Consider the following 14,508-nt stretch of genomic DNA (forward strand, 5'->3'; position numbering starts at 1 on the left):
TTTATTTGGTAAGTTTAAATAAAGATTAATATTAGATAACTCCTGAGTTTGTGTTCTCCTTTGTTTTAATCTATTCATATTTACACCATTTAGCTCAGAGAAATGCTCCCTTAGAAACTATTATTGCATTGTTTTGTGTAGTTTACAATCCCACACAGCAAGTTCTCTTCTCTGCTCAGTATCCCCATTATTCCCAAAATGACAAGGAATAATGGGAATTTTGTTTTGGATGAGCATATTAATTTGATCCTGTCAATCACATAGCTCAAATCAGGTTGTAGTTGCAAATAAAACAAATATTATTGGAGTATTTTTTACTAGAAGTGCTGGTCTTCTACTTTAAAATTTCATGTTAAATTCAATGTGTTGCTATTTCTTTGTAATCATTTTGAAATTTACTAGCTGAGGTATTTTAAGTGAAATCGCAAACATTCCAGAAATAAGCTGATTATGAACCAGTGAGTTCAGAATGAGGCTGACCACAGTGTCCTTGTGTATAAGAGCATCGAGTCCTAAAGATAAAGGGGTATGAAGAGATTACGTTGCCCATGGAGCATGATGACCTCTCTGTGATTAACATGACCCTGATGACTCGAGTTCAGTCCGCAGCATGTGAAGGCCATTGTCTGCCCACTGATCCAGAAATCCCATGACAACATGATATGCACTCTACTTGCACTGATTTCATCCAGCACTTCGATAATAATGGAATAGTTAACTCAAAAATGTAAATTTGGTGAAAATTGATGCTGAAATTTATTTGCTAAAAATTTGTTCATCAGAACAGATTTATTATTGCATTGTTTGCATACCAATGAATCCTCTGCAGTGAATGGGTGCCGTCAGAATGGGAGTCCAAACACCTGAAAGAAATTACACAATAATCCACAAGTAATCCACACGACTCCAGTCCATCAAATTAACATCATGTTAAGGATAAAGCTGTGTGTTTCTAATAAACAAATCCATCAAGTATGGATTTGTTTGTTAGAATGCGTTTTAACTTTAGCACTTCCATCCATAATCCATATTTAACGCTTCCTCCAGTGAAAAAGTCCATCTGCTGTTGTCTTCTCATGTCAAAATCCACCAGCGTATTTATTTAGAATTGTTTTGGACTGTTTTCTCTTGACAAGGTGCTTGACCTGTGCATATTTCTCTCTTGATTCAGACAAGATGACTTTTTCACTGGAGAAAGCAATATTATGGATAAAGGATTCGTATTTTAGCAGAAAGCATCGATTTGAAGTTAAAAACATCTTAATGATGAATTTGTTTATTAAAAACACAGAGATTTTCACTTCACAGTATGTTCATTGATGGAGTCATGTGGATTATTGTGATGTTTTTATCAGCTGTTTGGACTCTCATTCTGACGGCACCCATTCACTGCAGAGGATCCACTGGTGAGCAAGTGATGTTTTGCTAAATTTCTCCAGATCTGTTCTAATGAAGAAACAAACTCATCTACATTTTGGATGGTCTGAGGGTGAGTAAATTTTTTTTAATCTTTATTTTTACAGGCAAGTCATTAAGAACAGGTTCTTATTTTCATTTTTGTGTGAACTATTCCTTTTAAAACATCTCATTCACCATGCTAAGTATCAAAACATGAAACTTAACCTGTTTATTTTCTGAATTTAAGCCCTGAATAAAGGGACTCTACTGACACATGAGTAGGCCATTTCCAAATTTGCATTGCCTGCTCTCAGTTAATATCATTGTTTTCCTTTTTATCTCTTTTCCACTTCAGTCAAAACCCCTCTGTGCTTGTGCTGGGTAACTATGGAGATGGTTCAATGTAGGGGTTTGGTTACATCAGACACGGATAGTGGCACTTAACCTAGTTCAGCAGGAGCCTGATTAGCAACACAGCTATCAGCTGTATGCTCCTCATCATCATTATCCTCAGAGCTGCAGTCTCAATCTTACATCTTTGTTTGTTCATGCCTTTTAGTGAGATATGGTCTATTTTACTTTTTTATATTCTATCAAGGGTATAAATGCATCAAATCTCTGCTCAGAGGGGTGCCGCCCATTCAACAGTATGCTGCACTGAATGGTGCTCTAGTAAAGTTTCTCTCTCTAGTTAAAGGGAGAGATTCGCTTTTATCTTCCCCTCACTTTGTCTCTGCTGGCTTCAAACAGCTGATTTCAAATACAGCTAGGTGAGAAGAGGAAACACTTCCATCTACACATATGCACAAACGTTTGCAAACATACACATATTAAATATCCTCCTACATCCTGCAGTCAGCAGAATTAAAGGAGCAAGTCACACCAAAATAAAAATCTTGTCATCATTTTCTCACCCTTAGGTTGTTCAAAACTACACTGCATTTCTGCATTTTTCAAGTTATCAAATATAATCAAATATATGATTAAGTTGTAATATAATATATAGTAAATTGTAATTTAAAATATACAGGTACCAATATGGCATTCCATAACCTGAAATTGACATCATAATGTTTTATGGTGAATTTATAAGGAACAGACAGAAACTTATGTTATTCGCTAATAATCCTCCTCTCCAGTAAGCCTGAGAAACCCTGAGTCATTGATTCAGTGAGATGAAATTGAGAATTCGATCAGTCTGATTCATAACTGAATCATATATATATTTATATGAGATTCAGTTATGAATTAAACTGGTATTCTGTATATAATCTGATTCAGTGAAAAGGCCTGATTCATTCGTTATCAAATCAGACATTGCTACATTTCTCATGAAATCAACAAGGAGAGTTTTTATTTAACACCCTCTTATGAGTGTTGCATAATGTATCCATGCAGTCTGTATGTTTTAAACCACAGAAAATAGTTATGTTTTTCTTTTATGTTCTCCCTCTCACTTGTTATTTTCTCCCTCCATCTTTCGTTCTAATAAAACTGTTTTTCTTCTCCATTAACCTCTTGGCAGACCTGCTAAATGTCATTTCAATCAAATACCCACTAATGCCATCCATTTATTGTTGACACATGCTGTTAAAGATGGTTGTGTATGTGTGCATATTTCCTTTTTGTGCTAGCATGAACAGTGTTTTTCAATCAAGTATGCATGTGTGTGTACTGTAGTATGTTTTAATAAGTCTGAATGTACTATTATACACAGAACATTTGTTTTCACAGAACATGTGTGTTAGGGTTTTGGTTTTTGGTTTAAACATTGTTCACCTTTTAAAAGAGGAAATATTTACGAAGTATTTACAATCATTTGGGAGATGAAGGAACACAAAACAAGATAAATTGATTCTTAAGAAAGAATTATACCTACACAGTCCCGTTATGGGAAGCTCTCTATTTGCAGGCATGTATCTGCATGTAAGTGTGTGTGTTTGAGCATTTCAGGAAATCATAATGGTGCATTATGAGTATATAGGCTGAAGTCATTTGGACAGGAAGTGACGCTATATACAGTTGAACAACATACTGTTAGGATTATGTTCTGTTTTCGTTTCGTTTGAGCGTTCTTGTTCCTGTCTTTAGTTTGACCTAGTTTCCTGATTCCAATACACATGCATTATACAGTGTCTGTGTGACCTAAAAGTATAACATCTAGGTTCTTAATATTTATGTACAGTATCTTAATAATAATAATAATAATCATCATCATCATCATCATCATTTTAAAAGCTTGTTGAATTATATAGCTAAATAAAATCCCTTAAATGACCACATATATTTCAAATAATTTCAAACATGCCTTTATTTTTGAACGATCACTCCATTTGAGCACGTTTGTGTGTTGGTTTGTATCGCATGCAAAAAAAATTGTATTAGTGGTAGGGATTTTTTAGTCATTCTTTCTGCAGGTTACATCATTACACCATCAGGTGGTGAAAATTTAATTTATGAGCAAATCCTACATTCAAATGATTTGTTCAAACCCTCTGATTCATGACTGGCTTATTAGTGAATCATTGAATCATTCATTCAATAATTAGCTAAAAAAAACACTGGTTGATCCAAAATGGAAAACAACTACTGTGTTCTGCTTTGAATTTGTTTGGAGCAGAAACAGACAGTAACTTAAAATATTCTGTAACTTTATATTACTGTTGTATCATAAAGACCAGGGTGGCCCTGGCCCACACGGAAGACTGATGACAGTCTACCCAATTAAAGCTACCAGAATATAGTAATGATGTGGAAATGGTTTAGCAATCCATTGCTCATGAGTAGCATTGGAAAGTCTGATTAATTTTAGTGATTTGGTTTTATTCTGACATCTTATTGTGAAGGAACTGATTTCTAACAATTTCTTTTTAGAATTACTATGTCTCAGTTAGCCTATATAAATTAGAGAGAATTATAGTTGTTTTATTTTTTTTAGTATAAATGTAACTTTGCTGCTGCTACACAAATAGGCATACATAAATCCCGTAGCAAATCTAGACAGGTATAGCTGGGGGAGGTGGAGGGTTTCAGAGGAGCTCTGATAGCATGCTGCAAAACCAGCTTACCACATACACAGGACCGGACTATTTAAATGTTGAGCAGGCAAGCTCATTGACTGAAGAATCAGCAGTTTCAGCAGCTTGTGTCATGTAGTTAATAATGTGACTGACTCTGTGAACGGAACAAGAAAGCTGTTTTGGGTTCTGTATCTTTTGGAAAAAATAGGGTTCATATGTGGATCAACAGTCAGACACCATGATATAATGAGGACACTCACGCCCTAAAGAGAGCAGCCCGGAAAATGGAGCACAGCTTGAAGAAAACTAGAGGTATTTCATATTGCATTGAGGGAAAGTATTTCCTCCTACAGAAAAGCATAAAAAACTGCTTGATCTGCTTACTTTTCATATTTTTTAGAAGAAAAACAAACACAACCCCAGGTATTTATTCAATATAGTGGCAAAATTAATGAAAAATAAAGCATCAACAGATGCAGACATTTCTCAACAGCACAGTAGTAGTGACTTTATGAACTTTTTTACTTCCAAAATCAATACTATTAGAGATAAAATAAATACAATGCAGCCGTCAGTATCGCATCAGATAGCGCACATTAGATCCCCTAAGGAACAATTCCACTCATTCTCTGCTATAGGAGAGGAAGAATTGTATAAACTTTTTAAATCATCTAAACCAGCAAACATGTTAGGCCCTATACCATCTAAGCTACTAAAAGAAGTACTTCCAGAAGTCATAGAAACTCTTCTGAATATTATTAACTCGTCATTATCATTAGGATAATGATAATTAGGATAACAGGCTGTTATTAAGCCTCTCATTAAAAAAACCCAACTCAATCCTAGAGAATTAGTAAACTATAGACCGATCTAAAATCTAGGGGAAGTCGTGGCCTAGTGGTTCGAGAGTTTGACTCCTAACCCTAAGGTTGTGGGTTTGCGTCTCGGGCCGGCAATACCACGACTGAGGTGCCCTTGAGCAAGGGAACGAATTTGGTTCTGCTCCCCAGGTGCCGCAGCATAAATGGCTGCCCACTGCTCCGGGTGTGTGTTCAGGGTGTGTGTGTGTTCACTGCTGTGTGTGTGCACATTTCGGATGGGTTAAATGCAGAGTATGAATTCTGAGTATGGGTTGCCATACTTGGCTGTATGTCACGTCACTTTGTCACTTTTTATTGTTGAAAAGGCATTATCCTCACAACTATGTGTGAGGATTTCCACTCAATACTGAGACTGCTCTCAACAGAGTTACAAATGACCTGCTCTTATCATCCGATCATGGCTATTATTGCTACTGGATCTTAGCGCTGCATTTGACACTATCGTCCACAACATTCTTTTGAATAGAATAGAAAATTATGGACGGCATTATTAGAATTCCATTGGCATGGTTTAAATCATTAGTTTAATCCAATGTAATACGACCATATAGGTCGTTTGTGCAAGCACCTTATTACGACCTATATTTACGTTTTAAAGTTAAGCTGCCTCTAGCGGGCATAAAAATAATGACAGTATCGCGTTGCGTCTGTCGTCATGAAATGACGTATAACGTCATTACCAATCAAAACACACGTTTATTTAAATGCAATTTGTGGACTTTTAACACCGATCTCACAGTAATTTGTACATATTTTACTAGGTGGCTTATTCGTTCGAATGACCACACCTAACCCCACCCCCTAAACCTAACCCTCACAGAAATCATGCTAAATTATGACTTATTGAGCATATACATTTACCTGCACGTCCGTCCTCTGGGATCAAACCCATGATAGCATGATTGCATATCAAGGTATAACGCAATAATCTACCAACTGAGCTACACGAAACGCAAATTACAGTTCAAATAAAAGAGTACAAAACATTAATATGAAAACAACCTTTTGCCGATAGGGGCGCAATTGTAGTATACTCTGATGGGTCGTATTTCAGGGATTTGGACAAACGACCTATACGAGCGTATTAGTTGGAGGACAGGTTGGGAGTACCACAAGGCTCAGTACTAGGTCCGTTGGTTTTAACGCTTCACATGTTACCCTTGGGAGATATCATCAGGAGACATGGTGTTAGCTTTCACTGCCATGCTGATGATACTTCTATATTTCTTCACGGCCTGACAAAACATACCAAAACTAATTTGCAAAACTAATGGAATGCATAGTTGATATAAAGAACTGGATAAATTCTGCTAAATTCTGAAAAAAACTGAGGTGTTAATTATTGGACCAAAAACCTCTGCATGTAATAAGCTAGAACATTGTCTAACACTTGGTGGCTGCTCTGTCAATTCTTCATCATCACATGGGAATCTGGGTGTGCTATTTGAAAGCTATCTTTCTTTTGAAAGCCATGTTTCTAGCATTTGTAAAACTGCATTTTTCCTTCTTAAGAATATATCTAAATTATGACTTATGCTTTCAATGTCAAATGCAGAAACATTAATTAATGCATTTATGATGCTATTATGTTATGAGCTAAAAAGTTATTTTATGGATTTATTATGATATTATGTTATTTGATATCTGCTGCAATCTCAAAACTCTGGCCATTTGATAATACCTAAAATATCAAAATCAACTGCGGGTGGCAGATCCTTTTCCTATTTAACTCTGGAACATTCTACCCAGCAGTGTTCGGGAGGCAGACACACTCTGTCAGTTTAAATCTAGATTAAAGACCCATCTCTTTAACCAGCCATACACATAACACACTATGACATTTTTATAATTCAAAACAGTTAAAGGATTGTTAGGCTGCATTAATTAGGTCAACCCGAACTGAGAACACTTCCCATAACACCCGGTCTACTTGTTACATCATAAGAAGAATGGCATCTACGCTAATTTTAGTCTGTTTCATTCTTATTCCGTGGTCACCGTAGCCACCCAGATCCAGAGAACTAACTGAGTTGAATGATGACATTACTGAATCAACAATGAACTGACTTTAACTGAAAAATTTAGTGTTTACTATTGTCCTCCTAAATGATCAACACACTATTTTCCATTTTAACAATGTAAAGGGGCTTTGACACAATCTGTATTGTATAAAGTGCTATATAAATAAAGGTGACTTGACTTGAATTGGATCAGTGACATGACACTAGCCAGGTTTCCATCCAAATTTGCAAATTTAACTTATGCACAAAACTGGAATATTGTATAAAACATTTGCGAACAAGCATCGCTTCCATCCAACAAGTCAAAGAGAACAAAATTGTCACTTCCTGATAAACTTGGGTTATTGATATGTAAGTAGAGTAGGAGAACAAGCAGTCATTGCTTTCGGAGGTGGATTTTGCTGTTTGGGAATGCACTCATGTAAGACATTTCTGGGAGGCAATCGTACAGAAATACTTTGATGACAGAGTTTTCTCGTTCATTTTCGAATTACCATATAACAACATTTTAGATGCTGTGGAACAAGATCGGTACGCTGGTTTGCCGTCCCATAGCACAGAGTCACATGACATTTTTTTATAGTGCTTGGAGGAATTTATTTGCAAAATGCATTTCCATCTCCCATTCTTCGCATAAACCCTTTTTCACACAAAAACCACCTCAAGCGAGCGTAAAAACGTTTTTGCAAATTAAGGGATTTTTATTCGAACTTGGGCGTTTCTATCAGTTTCTCATGGGATACTTCAAAATGTGCATTGGGTTTGTATCGACATGAGGGTGAGTCATTAATGACATAATTTTCATTTTTGGTTTAACTATTTTGATGATCTCGTGACCTCGGAGCACACTGATTAATTTCACACCTCTCTGTTTTCTCTCACTGTGTGACTGGTTGTATATGCCTACGCATATGCTTTTTTGTGTAGTCTGTTCCACTTACTCAGGCACGTTTGGCTCAGGTGACAGATGGATCATGAAGAGCTTGTCACTTGTCTGTCAGTGCTTGTTTGTGGAGACTGCATTCATGAGAACTCTATTATAAGCCTTTCGGTGAACTGAGGTTGAGGCTTAGGTCTTGTTAATTTATATTCATTTCGGGAGCATAGTGGCATATTCACCAGTCAAACAACATTTATACTTTTACATGAAAGGGATCCAGTCAGACAACATATAAAAACTCAAATCAGAAGATATACTGCCTCTGGGTAACTGAATGAAAAGTAAGTCACGAAGTGAGAATCTGCCTGCTCTGGATCAATCTAGGTCAATTTATCTTCTTGTGGTATTATTGATTTTTAAAACTGCACCATCAAGATAAAACTGAATCAAATGAGACACATTGGGAATTGAGGGCTACACTTTGTTGCCAATTCTGTTTGTTCTTACCCATAATGCAGTTCAGCTCTCAGTGGTGACTCTCAATCATGATCTTTCTCTCTGACAGCACAGGGAGCGACACAAGCTCGGGTTTGATTTCATCCCCAGACACAAGCACATTTGAAGAAGAGAGCACATCTCTGATGGAGGGAGAACGAAAGAGAGAAAGGTTGTTTCAGGGTCAACAAATGGAGGATTATATGCAAGAAAACAGTTTCATTCATCCCTGTTCATGTCAGCCATGGTTGTTTGCAAAGTTGTGCTCATTTCACTTCAGTCCTTTGTTTTGCTTCTGGCTGTAGACCTATTATGTATGCAAAGCTGTACATTTGCATCAACAAAATTAGCTTCTCGCAAGCAAAAAGTTCCCGAGTTTGTTTGCGACAGATGTTTGTCAGTTAAGTTAGTCATGTCATTTCTTGTCTGTGTGGCAGAGGAAGAAGCAAAAAAATACAGTCTCTGGAGCCACAATGCAGATGATGTTTAATGCATGACAGGTCTTTACAAGACCAATAATTAACACACAAAACCAGTAGACAGGCTATAAATATAATACTTCACAGGGAACTATAAATACAGACTCAGTTAGTGTCTATGTAATATTGTGCAAAAGTAAAGAGGTTAAAACAGGAAGTTGTTTGCTTTAGTGCAATCAGGCAGGAAAAAATGGATAAATAGATTTTAGAATTATATAATAATAATTCTAAAATACTTTTTAGAACTCTTTCTAGGCTGTTGCTCTGATTTTCATGAAAATAAAACCAGATCATCTTCAGACCATACAGACAAAAAGTTGATTAGACAACTTCTCAAATAACACACGAACAAATTCGCCAAAAAACTTGTTACAAAATGTTTCAAGGCAGCGCCCTCTTGTGGTCAATAATAATTAAAAAATCCAAATAACTTTGGATTATTTTTGTCTATTGTCATGAGACTGGTCTTGCAGATTCCTTGGATAATGCAGAGAACATTAATACCAATTATGCCATAAACAGAACTTCTTGTCCAACATTTTGATTGCTTCTATTGTTCTCATCGTAAGTCGCTTTGAATAAAAGCGTCTGCTAAATGATTAAATGTAAATGTAAATGTAAATGTTGAAAACATAGTTTATCAAACTCAAGTCAAGTCAAATCGAGCTTTATTGTCATTCTGCTATATGTGTGGACATACAGTGGAACGAAATGTCGTGTCTAGGACTGGACCACGGTGCTACATAAATAAACATAATTATAAACATACAACACTAGACGAAAGAACAATTTTTAGACCTACACAGCTAACTTTCTGAAGTGGTAGTCTAACTAGATTCAAGATTCAAGTAGCTTTACTGGCATTGGCAAAAGTATCTTTACATTGCCAAAGCATAAAAACATTTAAAAAAAAAACAGTCTAACTATACATACACATAACTTAAGACTGTTTTCTCCAATTTTCTCCAAATTCAAACCAGTTAATCTTCAGACCATTCCAGCAAAAATTTATGGATTTTGTGTCAGTAGACAAAACAGTTTTCATTTACTGCATAAACAAATTTGATGGCATGATGCCAAACTGCACCTGAGGCAAATTTTGATATATTGACACCAAACTTTGTGTGCCATTGTCACCTTACGCTTAACACCATATCAGTTTGGTAACAGTTATTGGTCAAAAGTGATAAGCAATTAAATCATATTTGTGATTGCATTTATGATTTGTCAGCCATTTTTACTAAAACGCATCTTAAAGTGCCTTTAATTACCCCTTTTTTTTACTATATTCACAAGATGCAGGAGTTTCTGAAACTAAGAACTAACGAACAGATGAATGGCAGTGTAACAGCTGAATACAGGCTTCTTTTGAAGTGTAATGTTGCTGTTTCTAAAAATGAGAGTAGAAAACTAGGGCAGTCTTCTCTTATTTTTAGTGAAGCAATAATCAGCATTTGAACCAGTGCTCAGCCTTCATCAGCCAATAAACGAAGGTTTTAAAAATGTAAGACTGCAAAGCAAGATGGGATTTTATGTGTGTTTGAAAAAAAGAGGTGTTTGCCTGTGTAAAAGTGGTTGCTAGGGTATTCTATGTGGTTGCTATGGCATTGCTAGGTGGTTGCAAGTGTGTTCTGGATGATTGTTAGGGTGAATGTGAATGCATTGTGCAAGTTCTGCATCTAAGCATATGGGGATGTTTGAAAATAAATAAATAAATACATGGATCCTGTTCAATAGTAATAGTAATCAAAGCTCTCCAAACCTCCAAACAAACAAAAAAAGAAAAAGATCATGAAATGTATATAAAAAGTGACTGAGAGAAGGAAAGATCTCTTTCCAAATATATGTCTGGTTTTAGGTTCACATGTGTCTTTTTTAACTTAAGTTTTTTCCATTAGCACATTGTCAGTGTTAAATACCGAAACTGATGTTAGACTCATTAGCCCTCCAGTGAAGAACAGTGATATAAAGTGGGTCTGGTGGACCTCGTGAGAGTTTTATTAAACCTGATAGCATTTGACTGGTGAGTTTGACTCCTGCTCCGCATGATAAGGTAAGGCAGGGTGAGAGACATAGAAAGCGCTGGAATGTGTCTGATATCAGGTACGCTATGATGAGCTAAATATAATACTGAGCACCAGAGACAGAAGCCCTGACATGCATTTTCATACACACACAAACACACACACACACATCTTCACAATGACATGACACCCAGGAAGTCATCAGCTGCCTACAGTCTCTGTATACAAATCAGCTAGAAGATATTTGAACAAGCTGCATCCTCTTGAAAGAAGGAGAGGAGGAAAAAGGCAAATAGACCTGTGATCACGTTAAGTAGAGCAAGTTGGAGAAAAAGAGGGATTATGAATTTGCAGGAAGCAAAAGTGATAGAGATGCTTATGTGGAGGTGAGAGGAGGAGAGCAAAGTGTCATTTTTAGCTGAAGAGGACTTGTGGGCGAGCCAGAGACCTATGGCATTTAGTGAACTACAAATATCTTTAAAATCCCCTCCTACCCATTTCATGACATCTAATTCTAGAGACTGTGGATAAGATTGTAATCCTCAGGACATCTGGACACAAGCCAGCCTGTCCTGAAATAACACACTCTCTCAGGCAGATAAACAAATACACTCTATTTGCATGTGGAAATGTGTAAAATGTTTAATAATTATTTCATTAATAAATTCACCACCTCATATAGTTAAGTCATTAAAACAAAATCAAACATGATTATGTAAACAAAGATGGCATCTCACATCAATATCTGTATAAATATCCCCAAAACATTGCGAAAGTATGTAAAAGTAAATATCTGTTCAATAACACACTGTAGCGGTGAAAATGATTTTTATCTACATGTTTTGTTCATTGATAAAAATCAGAGAGAATGTTAGGTTTAGGCAAAAAAAAAAAAAAAAAAAAAAATTTTAAATTTGCATTAAACAAGAGAAGAGGGAGGGACAAAATATGAATAACCAACCAATAGGTTTTGTTGCAAGAGCTGAGTCCACCTGGAGTTAATATTGCACAGCACACACTCAGTTTTGTCCAGCATTGTGTTTTATAATTCACATTTAGATGATTGATTGATATAACAGTAGATAGACTGAATCCACCAAGTCTCTTTATGCATGATTAGGCAATATGGAGGAAATGCGAAATTTGCATCTATAGTTTAATGTCTCCCTCTGTTGGAAAATATACGTACAAACAACCAAAACATACACCAAAATAAGGCTGCACAATAATAGTTAAATGGTTAAATTCTTGCTAAAAAAATAATGGATGGTTAGAGGCAAATAGCACAAGTAGCCTCATAAAATAATGCAATTGTTTATAGTTCCTGATGGTTCCCGAAGCATCCGAATGGCCAAGAGAATCTCTGTAAACATAATAGTGTGATACTTAGATACTTAGAATACATGTCAGCCTATATACATATAAATATATGTATTTATAAAGTATCCTTAAGTAAGGCAGTACAGTGATGTGATCAGATTCTTGTCACTTCATATAAATATATGTATTTATAAAGTATCCTTAAGTAAGGCAGTACAGTGATGTGATCAGTATAATATGAGAATTTAGTGCAATGTAGTCTTTGTCTATAAAAATTGTGTTTCTGGAAAGTACCTCAATGTTAGTGAAGAAGGAGCTCTCATGATTTGTGTTAATAGCATCCCGTTTAAGCACTATAAAGTGATTAATAACATTGTGCATCCTTAAGTAAGGCAGTACAGTGATGTGATCAGATTCTTGTCACTTCTTGTTCTTGCTAGAAATGAAAAGTTAAATACATGATAACTATACTACATGTAATAGTTAAGTGTACAAAACATGTATTGTTGTAAAAATAGCAATATATTCAAAGTTCCTTTAACACTTACCTGATGTCTGGGTAATTACTAACCAGTGCAGATCTTTTATATTTTTCTCATTTTCCATTCCAATAATGTTGCTAAGGTAATCTCCCAGTGGATAAAGCCATTTTAAGGATGGTCCCTGAGTATAAGAATATTTTCATTGCCTCTTCCTTGAAAAATACAGTTGTATATTTCACATTGTTTGATACTAGACTGTATCTTACTATAGCCACAAATAGTTTCTTAAGTTCATTCCACTGTTCTCTCATTTTTATGGCAGCATCTTAGTATTGTTTTTTTTGTTATGCAAATCTTCTTTTGTTATGCAAATCTTCCCACATCGTGACGTAGACATGTGGGGGCATGTTTAAATGAGGCATTTTAGGAGGGAGTGGTTGACTCTTAACTTTTATAAAGAATATCTCTTTGGATTTAAGACTTTCGTCTTTGCAACTTTGCAGATCTTCTTTATGCACCAAGAGCTTGTAACACTCCAACGAGAAAGGAAAAATTTAAATCGCATCATATGACCCCTTTAATATTAAATTTGCTAAACTATACATCCTTGCAGTAGCTTACCATTTAGCAATCACAGTAAGAAGTTTTTATTTTGTTCCGGTCCTCTGCCATTATAAGGGCACTCTCATGGACTCTCAGATCACTGTGGAACGCAAAAGAGATACAATTCAACTTAAACATGAATTAAGCAATGAAGTGTCATTCAGATATTTCTGTGTTTTGTTCTTAAAACCTCACATGGGGTAGCGATGAATAATGAACTCTAGAAGAGCATAGTAATCTTTCACTCTATCACCTTTTCCAGAAGTCTCTTTAGATGCTCTCCTACAGCCTCGTGATAGCAGGACACATAGGTTTCAAACACAATAAAGTCTGATGTTCAGTCTTCACTCTCTCTAAATCCTCCTCCACAGCTTTACCCAGAAGCCCCAGATGCACTGCCAGCCAGGAAGCGTTCTGCTCATGGCTGTCCAGATGAACTTTCTTCAGTGTATCTTGAACCCCGTTTAGTACTGCATCCCTCCATGCTTCCCTCCATCCCTGCATCGCTCCTGGCTCTCCCTGCCTCTTCTCTTCCTCCAGGATAATGTGTGCTACATACACCAGCAGATCTTTATTGCGTGAGGGCAGAGCACTGGAGCTGTGTACAATAACAAACATTTTGTGCTCCATAGAGCAGACTGAGGTCTTTCTCTTTATTAACCAGATTCGTTTGGAAAGCTCCTTCCTCCGGAGTGCTCTGTTCATGCTGGAGTTCCAGGCGCAGAGAGAGCAGGTTCAGATAGGCCTCCTTCAGCATGTCTGTTTGTATATCCAGGCGCAGAGAGAGCAACTATTGAGAAAAACAAAGCGAGAATAAGAGGTTCAGATAGGCCTCCTTCAGCATGTCTGTTTGTATATGTACAGCATTAAATGTGCTGTATTTATTTAAACAACCAGACTAGGGA

General features: G+C 36.3%; 1 long non-coding RNA gene across 1 annotated transcript; it reads right to left on the reverse strand.

Moving 5' to 3' along the window:
• Positions 1-12,961: 12,961 nt before the first annotated feature.
• On the reverse strand, positions 12,962-14,368 carry LOC109104508. The gene is made up of 3 exons (XR_006161577.1): positions 13,799-14,368; positions 13,622-13,703; positions 12,962-13,181 (listed from the first exon to the last, which is right to left on the reverse strand). It is a non-coding gene; the product is annotated as an uncharacterized LOC109104508 (long non-coding RNA).
• Positions 14,369-14,508: the final 140 nt, after the last annotated feature.

The sequence above is a fragment of the Cyprinus carpio genome, chromosome A13 (genome assembly GCF_018340385.1).
Source record: "Cyprinus carpio isolate SPL01 chromosome A13, ASM1834038v1, whole genome shotgun sequence".
NCBI classification, from domain to species: Eukaryota; Metazoa; Chordata; class Actinopteri; order Cypriniformes; family Cyprinidae; genus Cyprinus; species Cyprinus carpio.